Source organism: Hippichthys cyanospilos, chromosome 19 (assembly GCF_059441005.1).
Source record: "Hippichthys cyanospilos isolate Australia breed blue-spotted pipefish chromosome 19, RoL_Hcya_1.0, whole genome shotgun sequence".
Taxonomy (NCBI): Eukaryota; Metazoa; Chordata; class Actinopteri; order Syngnathiformes; family Syngnathidae; genus Hippichthys; species Hippichthys cyanospilos.
Window position 1 is genome coordinate 1,957,239 of NC_142387.1, and position 16,715 is coordinate 1,973,953.

Below are 16,715 nucleotides of genomic sequence, written 5' to 3' on the forward strand. Positions count from 1 at the left end.
CTGTTAGCATCAGTGGAGCGCACATGCATAAATAATTGCCCAATTCGCTTTAAGGAGGCCATTGTAGATTAATTAAACCTGAATACTAATTATGTTTTCTGTCTACACCAACTGACGTGGTTGTTGTGTTAATAGGAAACTGTTGGGAGGGACACAATTACTGTGCACACATCAAAAAAAAAAAATCTTTGAGGGTAAAATAAGATCAATGCCTGAGGTTAGATTATTTTATTATTTGAAAATGACATTTCATTAATATAGTAAGAAAGTGAGATATATGTGTTGTAAATTAAGTACCCCCAATAATAACAGGTAGTATTTACAATAGTATGTCTCTATACAAGCCTTGCCTATTGCATGGACTTCCTGCTTGTCTGGAAATGGTAGCTTTAGCTTGGTGAAGATGATTTTTTGTCATCCACGCTCTTCTGGCAGTAGCACACACTAGGACCAAAGAAGACAGCTCAAAACCGGGGCCTTGTTTACAGCTGCGTGGGGAAGAAAACAGGCAGACGTAAATGAGGGTTGACGGTTTCATGAAGCACAATTGCTTGACGGCAAATTCAATGTGACTGCGCTGAACTGGGCGATGATCCGTACAGTATGCAAAATTCACTTTCTAGCTGGTCTGTGCCTACCAGCCCCCAGCAGCAAGCGGTCTTCCCCAAACCCTTCTAGCTATGCCTTTGAATGCAACAAGAACTGAACATTTGTTGTGCTCAATTCCTTTTGACAACAATCACATTTAGCAGAGAACAAATGGGGGGAAAGTTGGTTTTGCCACCAGTTACATATGACTTTTCTCTCACACATTCGTTTAAAGGAAGCAAGTGGATGTCACAAAACCAAATCTCCGATAGGTAGCAGGTGACAACAGAATGAGAAATAATTTCTTCAATACACATAGTGCAATAGATCCAAATTTCATGGCATATGGCTCCAATGTAGCACCACATTTTACATATTTACGTCTTCTGAATAGCAGTGGTGGCCCGTCAAGGCCAGCAAGACCATCTCTGCTGGCCTAACATAACCTGACATTATCACAACTATAATTAACTATAATAATTATAACTATAATCAAAGTCAATTTCATTTTAAATGTACTCAATATATCAATATTATATGTAAAATAATTCTCAATTTTCTATTCTTTTAGTGTCTTATTCAGTCCTCCATTTTGCCTGCGTCTATGCTTCCGCGACGTATAATTTTTACCATGAGACACATTTTTCAAATCCTGGACGCAACGATTTTCATTGAAAAGTTGTGAAACACGGTTCACACAAGGCAATTTCAACCAGCAGTGGGAGCCTGCTCTCAATGTGACTTATACTCTAAGCCTGCCTTAGCCAATCACGTTCTCGCCCTGGTTTGTCGGCTTGAGTTACCACTGTAAATCACCGCAGCTATGCAGTGTTTTTTATATCATTTGAGGTAGAATGCAAGCAGTATATCGAGCTCAAGTGTAGGTCAAGAAGTCAAAGCAATCGAACTTTCTCCCTTGTTCAAGCATACAAAGCCTGGGAGTTTTTCGGTTTTCGAAATTGAGACTCTCATTGACATGAAATGACAGAATCCACATTGTGCTACTAAATAATACACATAATAGTTGAACGATTGATTTGAAATAAACTACTATCGCTCGATGGCAATTAATTTCAAAAGTCATTTTTCAAAATATTTTTGTGCATTTATACTATAAACAACACTGTTTATGTAATCTACAAAAATTGCTGTTTACTAAAAGATTTTGAATTCATGCAATTTAGAGCTGTCACTTCAATACCGTGATTTTGTTCAGGGTTATCATAACGTCAGATTCTGATATCACCCCATGCCTACTCACAAACATTCAAAATAATTAAATAATATGTTACTATTGTGAACGATAATTCTCCCGATATGCTCAGAGATGAACAAACTAGCACACGTTGAACACAATTTAGAAGGTCACTTGAAAAGGTTTATTTTCATCTCTTGTTTGTCTGAATTGAATCGGAGACCCCAAAAATCAAATTGTGGGACAAAGATTCTTGATCCTACTTTTGGCCTTTTTACGGTGCAATTTTTGGAACCCCATACATTTCTGTTGGGACCCATAGTTTTTTTAGTATTGCGAGTCCCAGGGACCCAACATTTTCCTTAGGTAAAATGAGCACTGCATATTATATCCATTTGGTTACACTCCTTCCAGTGTTGTAGTTTTAGGTTTGAGTTTTTAGCCAATTGGAATTCAGCTAACCTGTGTCGTCAGGCTGTATGAAATCCGCCTGCGGGCAGGGCATTCGTATTCAATAGTTGCGGGCTTCTGTGCAGTGTGCAAAGGCATATGTGAACGAGCCTACATACAGTACCTGAAGTTAACAGACAGTTGCAATAGCCAATGGAGTCATAACGTGGCCTTCTAGAAGCCTCACGTTCAACGTGACATTATTGGATGCTCACTGTCGGGAGGAGATGCTATTTTGATCAACTGTGTTTAATGTTGAAAGTTGTTAAAGTTATTAAAAAAAAAAAAACAACAACATTTTCATTAAAAATGAAATGAATACAAACTCTACAAGCAAGTCTGAAGTTTTTCTGAGGAAAGAAAGAAGAATGGATTTTGTATTGAAATAAGTGGGGGCACCCGTTTTGGTGAGTTAATATGTTCTTGACATTTTATGTCGCTCATATTCAATTAATGGTAAAGAAATAAAACAATGTTCTTATTGTCATGTTTGGTTGGGATTTACTGTATGTTTTTTTGTTTTTTTTTCTGTGGGTTTCTGTGTTATGTGGTTTTGTTCATGTTTCTGTTCTACTCACATCTGCCTTATTGTCTGCGTTCTTGTCAGTTTGATTTCGTCCACCTGTCCGGTTACCTGCGCCGCCCCTCGTGTGTCCTCCAATCAGCTTCCCCTGCCTCTTTTGTCGTCCAGCTGTTTCGCCTTCTCTTAAGTTAGTGTGAGTGGATTTAAGTTCCAGTTTAGTTGCCAGGTCATTATGTTACCTCACTGTCTTATAATGCGGTCCACAATCCTCATATTTCCAAGTCACCCATCGCTGTCTCACTGTGTTACACGTGAGTAGGCATGGGCCGATATCAGATTCTGACAGTACGATAAACATCCATTTTCTAGAGCAGTTTATCCTCACATATAATTTTAAAATCTTTTTGTTTAATTTGCCCTTTCTCTACAATATAGAAAATGGTTTTATTATTAAACAAAATTTATAACACATAAATGACATTTACCATGTTAAATTTAAAAATATATAAATTGCAAAAACCTTTAGTGAGCAACACAGATTTTTCTCACCAATTAACATATCCATGATTTTTTTTCTGATTGAACACATCTAATTTTAACTGAAATTAATCACTTAATCAGTATAAAAATCAGTATAAAAAATAAATAAATATAAATAAATAAATGTTCATTCAACTATTACGTGCATCAATTAATAGTACAATGTGGGTTCTGCCATTTTGTGTTGACTATTTCCACAGACACACACGTACATACCTACACAAAAACAATCTTCAAGCGGAAGAGATCATACAACACCAAATTCGCGTTTGTTTTGAGCGTTTGAAATGCTGCTTTTTGCGCTTCGCAATGTTTGGAACGGCACTGTTTATTTTTTACGCTGACTGGTCTATCAAATGCTGTTAGCCAATGTTAATGCTGTACTCCAAATGGTGACTGGCGTTTTTCAAAATAAACATTGGTCTCTGCTAGGCATCGAGAGTGGCATTCACGAAGCTGACTCGGATCCCGCTAGAGGGGTGGACCTCTGCGGCGGAGGCTCCACCGAACTCCTGAGACCAACTCACCGAACCCCTAGGGTTCGATCGAACCCAGGTTAAGAACCACTGCGCTAGACGTAAAAAGTGGTATAAAAAATGGCGCTCTAAAGCCGTACGGTGAAACTCGAAACAAACGGGAAATAGCGTCGTATTGTAATGGGGCATGCAAAATTCACCCACTGAACTTTAGTTGAGACGAGGAATTCCAGAGGGAAGGTTAGTCTGAAGGGATTGAGTTAGAAGAGCAGTTATGGCATGCTTTCAAGTTTACTTCTTTGACGTGCGTGTCTGTTGCTGGTTTTGATATATGAGTTGGCATGTCAATAAAAACAACGTTGTTGTCATCTCCACTGACTTCGCTTTGAGTTCCAACCGTGACAGTATGATCTCATTTGCTGCCATTGGACGAGAGCGTGTGAGCTTGTTTGTGTGTGTGTACAAGTGTGCATGCATGTTTCTGGGGGCAATAGTCAATAGTTTGCCTTAGCCGATAAAAAAACAAACTGAACTGCTGCAGCAGAGGAGGACTTCTGTATGATAGACAATAAGAGCTACCTTTGCAGCTACCCATTAAGGTAGATGACGTGGGAGGGGAAAAATGTCTTCTTGTGAGTTGATTTTAGTTTCAAGTTTAGGTTGATACTTTCCCAGATTGGTCCTGCCTCATTTCCTTATCAAAGCTTAAACTTTTTTTGAGCGACATATTTTTCATTTTCCTGCATTTTTTTTGGTTCCCCTTCCTTCCTACTCCCAGCTCACCATGCTCAGATGTGACAGTTATATTAAATTGTGATTTGTAATTCAGCATACAATCTTGTTATAGCAACAACAAAAAATGGCTCTGCACCGCCTCCTAAGGTCAAAAAAGTGCAGCCAGTCCCAGCCTGTTTGGTCTAGAGCTACGAAATATGCTCAGATGTACAGAAAAAGAGTTATGGATTTTTTAATGTGAAATGTTGGCCCACTTTTGGACGTTTGCAGGTCCTGAACTGCTCCTTCTTTCTCCTAAATGTTTGCCCCATCGACTTCAAATTTGCTGTCGTGCATCATCAAACTTAGGGGGACAACAGGGCAAAATTTGGTAAAGATCCGCCAGCATATATGATGGGGGTGTGTCCAATTTTTTCTTCGCCAAGAGTGACAAAAACCTTAAAAACTTTACTGTAAAACCTTCAAAATATCTAAAACTTTACAGATACATGGAGACTAATGTCTTTAACACATATGTACAAAGACGTTTGAAATAGCTTATAGCGCCGCCTAGTGGTTGATAAAAATGTTATTTTTTACACTTTCATGTACTGTGCTAAGTCTGTTTGAGTAAACTATGTGAAAATGACTAAGAATACCATTAAGACATAGAACATGAATTTTCTCAAATTTTACGACTTTTCAATAATGGGCATGGCCTGCACGCCACCTCAGTCAGATGTCTTGCCAAAATGAAAAAAAAAACAAAACAAAATGGCCTTATGAATGGAAAAACGCCTTCCAGTCTAGGCCTGTTTGATCTAGAGCTACAAAAATTTGTAGACTTATGTCGGACTTTGAGACCTGCAAAAAAGTCATCACAAGCTATATGCTCAGATGTACGGAAAAGAGTTATGAATTTTTGAATGTGCACTTTTGGCCTGTTTTTGCTCGTTTGCAGGTCTCCAACTGCTCCTTCTTTCTTTTTAACACTTGACCCAATCGACTTCTATCTTGCTGTGGTGTATTATCAGACTAAGGCACAATTGATCAAAATTTTGTGAAGATCCGCCATCAAATATGATGGGGAGGGGCTTCAAAATATGTTTTTAATGTTTACTTCGTCACATGGGACAAAAACCTTAATAAGTCAACTGTACAAACTTCAAAAAATCTAAAACTTTAGATACATGAGAACTCATGCCCTTAACACATCTGTTTAATAAATGTTTTCATTACCTATAAGGCCACCTAGTGGCAAACAAAAATGTAGGTCTAATGTCTTGCCAAAAACGAACAAAGTTGCTGTATTTGGACCAAGATGTTCTTATCTTTTCAAAATTTCATATATTTGATGGGTGTCCAATGTGGAAGACCTACCAATGTATTTTTTGTCGTAGTGCGAGCGCCACCTAGCGGCAGCCAAAAATATAACATGTTTAATGTTTTAATGTGCTTTGCTGAGCCCTTTGAAGGAATATCGCTGAAATTAAGTGTGACAAGCCTTTATACACGCCTACTGACCTCCACCAAATTTTACGGTTTCAGTTATGGGTGTGGCCTTTATGTCCGCTTTCATTTCGAAGATTTATCGGACTAGTCAAAGCTGCTGTAATTTGACCCACATGATCTGATCTTCTCACAACTTCACACATTGGACAAGAGTCCGTCCTACAGACATCGACAAACATATATTCCAGTATAAATATTCCAGTATAGTGATAGCGCCACCTAGTGTCAGCAAAAAATGTCATTAGAGACGAACGATTACAGTCAATTCTGTTTGGTTAGGCCTACAGGTACAAAACTTTTTAGGCATTTGTCGGACTGTAAGACCTACAAAAAAATAAAAAAATCATAGTCATGTGCTAAGATGTACAGAAACATAGTTATTTTTTATTTTTTTTTAATAGTTATTTAGTTATTTTTATATAGCAATTTTGCCCTGTTCTTGGACATTTGCTGGTCTCAATTCAGTGCCTTGTTCTCTTAAACTGTTCACTCGATTAATTTCAAATTTGGCATGGATCATTATCAGTCTTAGGGGCATAATATTCCAAAAATCGTGAAGATCACATCACATTTAAGATGGGGGCGGAGCTTCATATTAAGATTCATATTTCCTTCGCCTAGAGTGACAAAAAAACCTTAATAATTCAGCTGTAACAGCTTCGGAACATCTAAAACTTTGCAGGGACATTAAGAGTCATGACCTAAATAGAAATATGTGATAAACTTCGAAATTATTTACAGGGCCACCTGGTGGCGGACAAAAATCTCGCCTTTTTTTTTTTACACTCTCATGTACTGTGCAAGGCCTTTTTGATAAATTAACTGACAAATGGTCGGAAAAGCTTTGAGACTATGGAACATGAAGGTTCTCAACTTTTACGACTTTTCAATAGGGCGTGGCCTGTACGCCACCTCAAAGTCCGATGTCCCACCAAAATGGTAAAGGTTGCTGGAATTAGACCTCGATGATCTGATCTTTTTAAAACTTCAAATATGGGATGGGAGTCCAATATGAAACACACATACAAGCCTATTTAAATGTTCCGGAAAATGACCTGTGTAGCCCAGTAATGTGTATGTGCGAGGTGTATTTCATATACATTACTGAAGGCCTAAGTGTGAATTGCTAAATAGGAAGGAAGTTTTCAGAAATCTGAACATGTGAACTGTATTATCACCAATGCAGAGATCAATATCTTCTTTCTTGCTTCCTTTTTTCCACTCCATAAGGATTAAATTTTTGTATATCATTGTGGAAATGCAACATCTGCATGTTCCATCCAGTTATGGCACATTAAACAACAGGCCTTGCACTGTAAAGAGCATGCTGTCAATGTCAGTGGGATAAAGGAAGGGGGATGAGAAGCAGGCATTTTGTCTTGCTCTCTCCACGCACAGGCTCACGTGGTGTCGTGCAGATTAGATTTTTACTGACAATGACCCAAAGCGTTGTGCCAGGGGAATAGAGTATGTACTGTATTCCTGATGAAGAAAAATGTATCTTATATTCTGAATATTTGAATTACAGACAGTAGTGAATAAAAACATTTCAATTTTTAAGTACTGTACTTGTTTGGTAATTTCCAAATTCTGCTTTGAGGGTGCAATAACAATTGGAATTTTAACAGCGTACAACAAATCACTCATCACTTTAGTTCACACTAAATATTAACTTGTTTTGTATGAGATCTTGGTGATTATTTAATTAAGAAATGACCTGATTTATTTTCTCATAATAGTCGTATCTTACTTTGAACATGCATTGAAACACCATTCGTTGTCGTCCATGTGTAATGAAAATGAGAATCCAACAAGAAACATATGAAGCAGCAATACCACATTTGCCTCTATTGTAGTACCCCAGTCTTTGTAATAACTGATTGGTGCCCAGTGAAAAAGAAAATGGTTTTTTAAATAAGTTACAATTAGATAAGCATTAATCTCAGTGGTATAAATTAATGTCTCGCTGTAGGGCTCCTTGAATGTAAAAACAGATTTACCAAACCTCCCTTACCCAGATTGGTCTGGCAGTCGTCCCCTCTCTATTTTAATTACTCTGTCATTTATAGTTGAAATAAGCCCCCCATCCACTCTACCCCTTGATTGTCTCCTTTGAAATGATATCTTGTATACAAATACATGCCGTTCATGGGCATGAGTGCAAATCATCAACACAATCTGCATAAAATGATGCTAAAAAACCTCAAATGCTTTGAGCAAAAGAGCTCTTTTCATGTATGGCGCATCCTTGTGTAAACATATCCATAACCAAAACAACAACTTATGGGATTTACCTCAGCACTCGTATTGTTCTGGGCGCCACAGAAATGAGAGAAATGTGGGACTGCTGAGTTTGTTCCACATATTGCTGATTTCAAAGGGACCTTGCTTGTTTCTATATCATGCAAGAGTAGACCACCTACATTTCTGCTAGAGCTGTGTAACCCATTCGCATGAATCCAGTGTCGTTGGATTATACGGCACATTATTTATCGAGGTTTACTTCTCAATTGGCAAGAGTTGTAAATGTTTTTGTATTTTGAGAAAATAGATAGATTCAAGCTATAAAATTTAATGGACTGTTTTTCTTTTGTTTTCTTTTCTTTTGTGCCACAACATTAGGAAGACCTGCACAGGATAACAAGATCCAATGCAGGCCCACTGAAAGTCGGTGCCACAACAATTGTGACAAATTGTTAAACTTACCTTTGACCCAATTTACCCATGAAATATTCTAATAAATAGCAATGACAAATTATTTTAAAATGAATGTTCACGTTTGGGATTTGTGTATTTGACTAGCTGTCTTTTTTTTTAACTAATCTTGGTTGAGGATTGAAACACTATTTCATAATAGTAGGTAAAAAGAATGCTAAGGTTGAGTATGTGCTGCAGAAAGAATAAACTGTAAATGTACCAATAGGTCTTTTTTAATTTGACTTCTCTATGAATGACTTCAACCGCCCAGTAAACTAAAGTACACCAAACAAGTTGCTACTGACGCATTCATCTCTGCTGTCCCAGTGGATTATGGCATTATATTTGTGCCACATTCACAAGCGAGCAATGAAAGATTTTGAGCAAGTAAAAATAGATTTTGAGCACAGAAAAAAATATTGAGTGTGCAATGATGAGAGCAACGATGGATTTTTTTGCACGGATAAACTTTTTGCTCGCTCAAAATCTCTGATTTCTCACTCTCATTTGATCGAACTACCTTGTTAGTTTTTGTACTTTATTGATATAAATCCAATTTATCTTGCCCAAGTCAATGTGAGGCAATCTCTTTTGCTCTTTTTGGGTGAACACAACAAGCAATCTAATTCGAGACCGATCAGTCAATCAATGTACTTTTACGAGCTCTGATTGGCTATTTTGTGGCACATTCGTAACATGTGTGTCGAACTGAGCGCGCAGCAGAGGGAACACATCCAGCAAGCGAGAGCTAGATGTTGAGTGATAGAAGCTATCGTCAGCGAGTAATCAAAGATTTTAAGCGAGCAAAGTTTATCTGTGCTCAAAATCCATCGTTGCTTGCTCAAACTCTTGCTCAAAATCATTGCTCAATATTTGTTTCATTGGCCAACATCTATTTTCACTCGTGCAATATCTTTTTCTGTGATCAAAATCGACAGTATTTTTGCTCGCTCAAAAATCTTTCATTGCTTGCTCGCGATTTTGGCACAAATGTAATTCCTTTAGTATCTGCAAGTCAACATTTTTCTCCAGACTCTTCTCCTCCACTCTCGCGGCATTTTGAGCAAATTTGTGACGGTAAAAAAACACCACTTTCAGGTTAAAAATACATTTTATTGTATTGTGTTACTCTCATTTGTAACGAGTACAATAATACAATTTTTGTGTGCGTAATGTATTACACTACCTCATTACAACAAAAATTAAATTAATGCGTTACATTAATATTAATATAATTATTATAATACATTTCTCCCAACACTGACCAACACATTTATAGAAAATGGATGGATGGATATTTTCATTATAACACTGACATACTACTGAGTCTGGGTGTGCAATGTCAGTCGATCTGCGATTAGTCAACACGCTTTTTGACAGCAATCTTATTCCATACATCAACATTACGAAAATAATGTTTCCAGAAACACAAAACGAAAATGGAATTCATTCTAAATTTATTGAGAATGCAGTTAAGATACTAACACTGATGTATTTGAAACTTCCAGTGCCCCCAAAATTAAAGAAACTCACTTCTTGACCTACCCATCTAAATAATTATTACGTTTATGTTTTAGTATTGAAGACAACATGTGCACGTTCTGTAAAAATGATATTGAAACCATGGATTATATGTTTTTTTTATGTCCAATAATACAATTATTTTGGAGGACCTCAATCTCTGGATCTCTTCTAAATTTGAATCATTTCCAGCTCATTTTTCAATCGATCCCATAATATTTGGTGTCATGCTTCTGAATAGGAAAATGGAAATTCCTGTCAATATCTTACGTATGGCCAAATTTCTTATCCACAAGAAAAGGTTTCATAAATGTATGTCCTGATAATTTTTTATCATAGAATTGAGTAATTATATTAAAACGTTGAAGTTTATTGACCAGGTTTATAAGACCAGGTGTGCAAGTAATTTACAGTATCTTGAAGGAAATTCCCTATGTAACATATTGTCTCATTGTTAATCTTTTTACTCTCTCTTTTCATTTATGTTTTATTGTTTCCTTATGTATTCGTTGGTTGCTTATTGTCAGGATTACCTTTAAAAGAAGACTAAGACAAGCCCAGCTGCTAAGCAGGAAAATAGTAACTCAGACCAACCAAGAGAGTAGGCTTGGCTCTCACTCTCGTGCTCACCAACACCGTTCGAAGCCTAACTGTCCCCGCCTGCTTATTATTCATTCAGCAAAGCAATTGCACATTACAAGATATAACAAAAAGAGCCAGCCGGGTACCACCAAGAGCTGGGCCAAGGTCCCGGCTCAAACTTTCCTGCATCAACAGCTTTATCTAAGGACTGGGGCGAGATGAACTCGGACTGCATAGATGCATAGCAATGCACACTATTCTAGACAAGAGATAAACACATAATGATAACAACCTAGGATATAATTTCTTTCACACTTATCTGTTTTGAAAATGTACGTGAATATTTTTCTTCAATTTGTAAATCTATGTGTACTGTTCCCTTGGCAATTACGCTTTATTGAAATTAGGACTTTTAGACTATTGCCATTTTGTATTTCATTCTGTTTGTTAAATAAAAGTAAAAAAAAAAAAAAAAAAATCCATACATCATCAGCTAATTGTTTGCAACGTGACTGATCATTTATCCGTAAATTATTTGATGAAACTGGACTGACAGGCAGTTGACCTGTTACTCCAGCTTTATTTGGGCATTACTAAAATGCACACACATTATCCTTAAACTGAAGCCATTGAAAGCTTCTGTTTGGTGTCCATTTCACTTTCAATTCGGCCATTTTTTTTTGCTCTCCACATGCGTTGACCACTGACTCGTTGATGGACTCACATTGCCTGGTGAGGTGACGTCATCTCAATATGCATACTCAAGTAAATGGTAAATGGAAATTGACTTATATTGCGCTTTTCTACCTTGGATACTCAAAGTGTATTATGCTGCGTTCAGATGGTGCGCGTCGTTTACGCTCTACGCGAGGCGTTTTGTTGCAGGTCAAAATGAAGTTAACTTTTCATGCAACAGGATCACGCAAGGGGAGGGGAGTGAGCTTGCTGTGCACTTTACAGTGAATCCAGAAAGGAGAGCATTGCTGAGAATGATCACTTTTCCAGGATATGGCAGAGCCAATATTTCCTCCGACAGCACCTTTAATATTATTTTTTTAAACTGCGTGTCCCTCGCTTCACAGCGATACTCGTCTGCCAAAAAAAAAAAAAAAGTTTCAATGTCGCATTCAAGTGGCCAATACCGTGCTAAATACTGTACTGTCAGTGCTGCGCTATCGTTAGCTTAGCACAGTGACTACAGTTCAACCGCTCTTAAAAAAAAAGAAGCAAACGTTGCACATACCAGGTGTCCCAAGTTCTCCCTTCCGCCTTTCTACAAGCCAGGTGAGTGCTTTTGCTTGGCTCCGTTTTGTATTGAAAGCTCAGCTGGCCGTGTCGGATAGCTCCTGGTGACTGCAAAGCAGCCGCCATGATTCGTTCCTGCCCCCTACTTGAGGCGTTGAATGTTCCCGAAGCGGATTGGCTGACGCGTCATCGCGCGCGAACTCCATTGACTACAATACAAAACCGTACGCTATGCGTGCTCCATCTGAACGCGGCATCACACTAACTAGTCATTTACCTACTGATGACGCAGCATTAGGAGCAAATGCGGGTTTGTCTTGCTGGTCGGGGGATCGAGACATCACTCTATCACCGGGGCCATGCCGCCCTCAAACGCCAAAAGCAGATCCATGAGTGCAAAGGAAGATTCTTGCATCCAAAGGAGAGATTCCCGAACGTTTCTCGCAAGCATTGTACACATATGAGTGGTAAAACACGGATACAAATTTGAAAACACGAATACAAATCTGAAAACACGGATACAAATCTGAAAACACGGATACAAATCTGAAAACACGAATACAAATGTGAAAACATGGATACAAATTTGAAAACACTAATACAAATTTGAAAACACTGATACATCTTTTTGACAGCCATCTTACTCCATAGAACCATGCGTGCAAAGGCAGATCCATGCGTGCGAAGGAAGATTCACGTACGTCTCTCGCGGGGTCGTACTCATACGAGAGGTAAAACACGGAGACTAATCTGAAAACACGAAGGCAAATCTGAAAATACGAATACAAATCTGAAAACACGCACACGTCTATTTGAAAACACGGATATGCCTTTTTGACATCGATCTTACACCCTACATACAAAGCTACTGTATAAACGACTATGGGGACGTCTTTTGTCATCACTTCAGAGTTTAGCTTGCTGTTTAGCTCAGACTAAGCTTATACTCATCCCAGTGAGGACAGTATAGTTTCACTTAGCTGTTAAGGAATGAACTATTGAAATGAATGAGCTAACCAACAAAAAATATTCAGACAGAACATAAAGCAAATAGTAATTAATACAAACTCAAAAGAATGTATGCAAACTCCAAATTGCTTCACAAACACATATTACTCACATACATGCAAATAAATACAAATACTGTCTCTACTTCATTATGTATGTAACAAACAATTGTGACTGATAATGCTCCCGACATTTTCCACTTACCTTTACCCATACTATCAATTTACTATCTACTAAAAAGTTCATATTTATGTCTTGTTTATCATAACTGTACTGATAAATGTTAACAGTTTTTATCCAGGCAACAGTTTAAAAATGTCATATTATTGATAGTTATATATTGATAAAATAATTTGGAATATGAAATCACGGTGTATCGTGTTCCACTATTATTGTTTCATCTTATTTTATACTATAAAAGCTATAAAGTAATTTATTATCTTTAAAAGTAGCAGTTGTCAACATGGTCTTTTTGTGTGATAAAGCATGCTCCTTACAAATCAAATCTTAAAAAAAAAATCACCCTCTTTGTTATTCTGTCTTGCAGAAATTACCCACATGGTATGATTATTCTTTGCACTTAAAAAGATTAAACCACACCTTCAGAAAAAGTCTCATTTTCTAAAATAAATAAATAAATAAAAATGTATATTTATATTGTATTTATATTATTAGACGCACATTAAATAAAAACTACAACACTGGCTGGTGTTGCATTATGCATCCAATCGATAGAGTTGTGTTATACATCCACTAGACGGTTATTTAGTAAAATGCCAAAACAAATCAAGAGTTTAAAAGAATATAATAATGATTAAATATTAAAACTTAAATATTTTAATAAAATTGCAACCAAAAATCTTAAACTTTATTGTTTTGTGGATTTAAAAAATGCTATTTGGAATTGATGTGGCGTTGTTACATTTACAAACACACAGATTAGTTTATGCAGTCAGCATCCCTTGACAGCTTTGTTTTGGAGGTGCAGTCAGGAAGTCGCTGTGTGTCGTGAAGAGATGTCTTCCTCGGCCACATCGCCCCAACACTCTCAATCGGCAGCCTTCTTGACATAGGCAAAAGTGCCTGAGTTCTGGCAGAGCGATCCGGCTGCGTGGTTTCAGCTTATTGAGGCGCTGGCGCTGTTCCACTTGCGAGGAATCACCGCAGACGTCCCACATGGTCATGGCATCCCTCGACCAGATTACACGTCAGGTAATGCAACAGGCTGGTGCCAGGCCAGCCTGCTTCCGGGAATCTACTGATCCCAGCCAGCATCCCGCCAAGGGTCCGCTCGCCCGTCGCTTAGTCCTTCGGTGCCCCTGGGATCAAGCCAGCCAGCATTAGACTGGTACAAGCGCTGGTGAAAGGTAGGTGCAGTCAAGTTCTGCATTCCCTAGTCATCGACCAGGATAGTCTAGCCGGGCAGCCTCATACACCACAGATGTCCGGCCGGCCTCAGCAGTAGGCCTCAAGCCAGCATCATCCAGCTGCCCCTCAGATTCACCATGCCCGCAGGTATGGTCCGAGTATACATCGGAGCAGGTCAGTTGTTGGTGGTGCCGCAGCAGGTTCTGGCCCAGGCACAGGCTGGGACACAGCAGAGACCTGCCGTCCCTCAGATACCCACCGTGCCTGCCAGCATGCAGGTCAGCGCTGCCACTCCAGCTCCTGTGGAATCTCAGAACATCCATTTTGGCAATGCCACCTCGTGGTTTTCACGCTGTCTCACCCTTACTCCTGTCGCACCTGGGCCCCTGGTGTCACATACATCGTCCAGGACCGGACTGCGTACTCAGGGTGTCAGACTGGTTAAAAGCCTGTGGGGTTTTCGTTTTGCCTTTCTGGATATTCGGGGGGGGGAGCTGTGTGGTGTTCACTAGGACCATGTCTCTCATCCAGTAGGTATGTTGCAAAGACCCTTTGATGCTTTGAACCTGTTGGCTTTGTCGTTGCTGATTTTGACAGTGTTGTATGAGTTTTTGTGATGGCATGTCATGAGTAAAGACATACACTAACACAGCAACGTGTGGTTTCTTCGTCTTGCCACATTGCTGAACCCGGACGTTAGAAAGGGTGACCCCGGACCCGGATGGGACGTCTTCCCACATTGCGAAGCGGTTCTGCCTTTCCTATGACTCTGCATGTTCATGGAGGTTTCTCCACTAAATTGAGATAAAGTAGCAAGAGTCTCTACTTCATTGCTTGTGAGACATGGCACTGGGCTTGCTGTTGTATCGTTTGATATGATCGATATATTAGGCTCGCCGGATTATAAGGAACTGTCAGCTTTAGAGAAAATGTAAGCCTTTTAGGTGCTCTTATAGTGTGGAAAATATGGTAATTGAATCAAATTGTTTTGAGTCGACAATCGATTCTGGATCGAATCACAGATCCCAAAATTGGAATTGAATCGAATCATGAGACAGCCAAAGATTCTCTCTCTCTCTCTCTCTCTCTCTCTCTCTCTCTCTTTCTCTCTCTCTCTCTCTCTCTCTCTTCATATATATATATTTTTATATATATATATATATATATATATATATATATATATATATATATATATATATATATATATATATATATATATATATATATATACATACATATAAATTTACAGTGGACCCCCGAGTTACAAAGTTCCTGACTTATGTTATCTTCATGTTGCGATGTGGAATACTGAGTGTTTTCATCCCCTCTTAATGACATTTTCCTGGTACTGCAACTGTCATGACTCTACGGGCTTGGCTGTATTTGTGTTTGCCTCCATCTGCAAGCGTTTTTAGGTAATTACACTTATTTTCAATTGCCGTCCTTGCAACACTCTACAATTCTGCTATTGGTCGGTGTCTCCTCACAGAGATGGTGGTCTGCTATTGGTCGGCCTCGCTTATTTTAAAATGGCGGAACGGTAAAGCTTTGTTTGATTGTGAGTGGTTACAAAACGGTATTTAGTGGATTTTACTGCTTAATTCAAAGTTGAAAGAGCTAGCCCTGGGTCCCAAGATTGCTAGTAATGTTAAAGAGAGAAGCAAGAAAATGATTTATATGGAAACGATGCTGGAGATAACCCTTATTAGGGAATATGGGCATAACAAGCGTCACTCAGAGGTACATAAATAAATCCTTTCTATATTTTTTATGTATGATGTTTTCTGATTGTATACATGTATATTATATAAACGTAGCATTTACTATACTATTTTGACACCAATTTTTGATGTGTCTGTACAATTTTGATGTTTTTATCTGGGGTTCTAAACGCAACAACATATATATATATATATATATATATATATATATATATATATATATATATATATATATATATATATATATATATATAATGTGCACTGTTTATTTTCATCGTTTGTTATTTGTTAGTCATAAATGCTTTGAGAAGTATTAATAATATTTATATGGGCAACATTTTTGTTTATTCTAATTTTATGAAGTAAAAGTTATGAAATTCATAGTTAACTTCAAAGAGTAGTGGTTGTCCATGTGTTATTTTGGGGGAAAAAAGCATGTTTCTCTAGAATCAAAACTTTTTTTAGTCTGTCTTGCAAAACAGACTGAAGTTGTGTGAAGCAGAAATCATCTTTGCTTGAATTGAATAATTTTGAATCGAACATTGATTTTGCATTGAATCGGAGATCCCAATATT

General features: G+C 38.0%; 1 long non-coding RNA gene across 1 annotated transcript; it reads right to left on the reverse strand.

The window, feature by feature from the left end:
• Positions 1 to 213: 213 nt before the first annotated feature.
• On the reverse strand, positions 214 to 12,180 carry LOC148407613 (uncharacterized). The gene is made up of 2 exons (XR_015868684.1): positions 12,042 to 12,180; positions 214 to 488 (listed from the first exon to the last, which is right to left on the reverse strand). It is a non-coding gene; the product is annotated as an uncharacterized LOC148407613 (long non-coding RNA).
• Between the last annotated feature and the right edge of the window lie 4,535 nt (positions 12,181 to 16,715).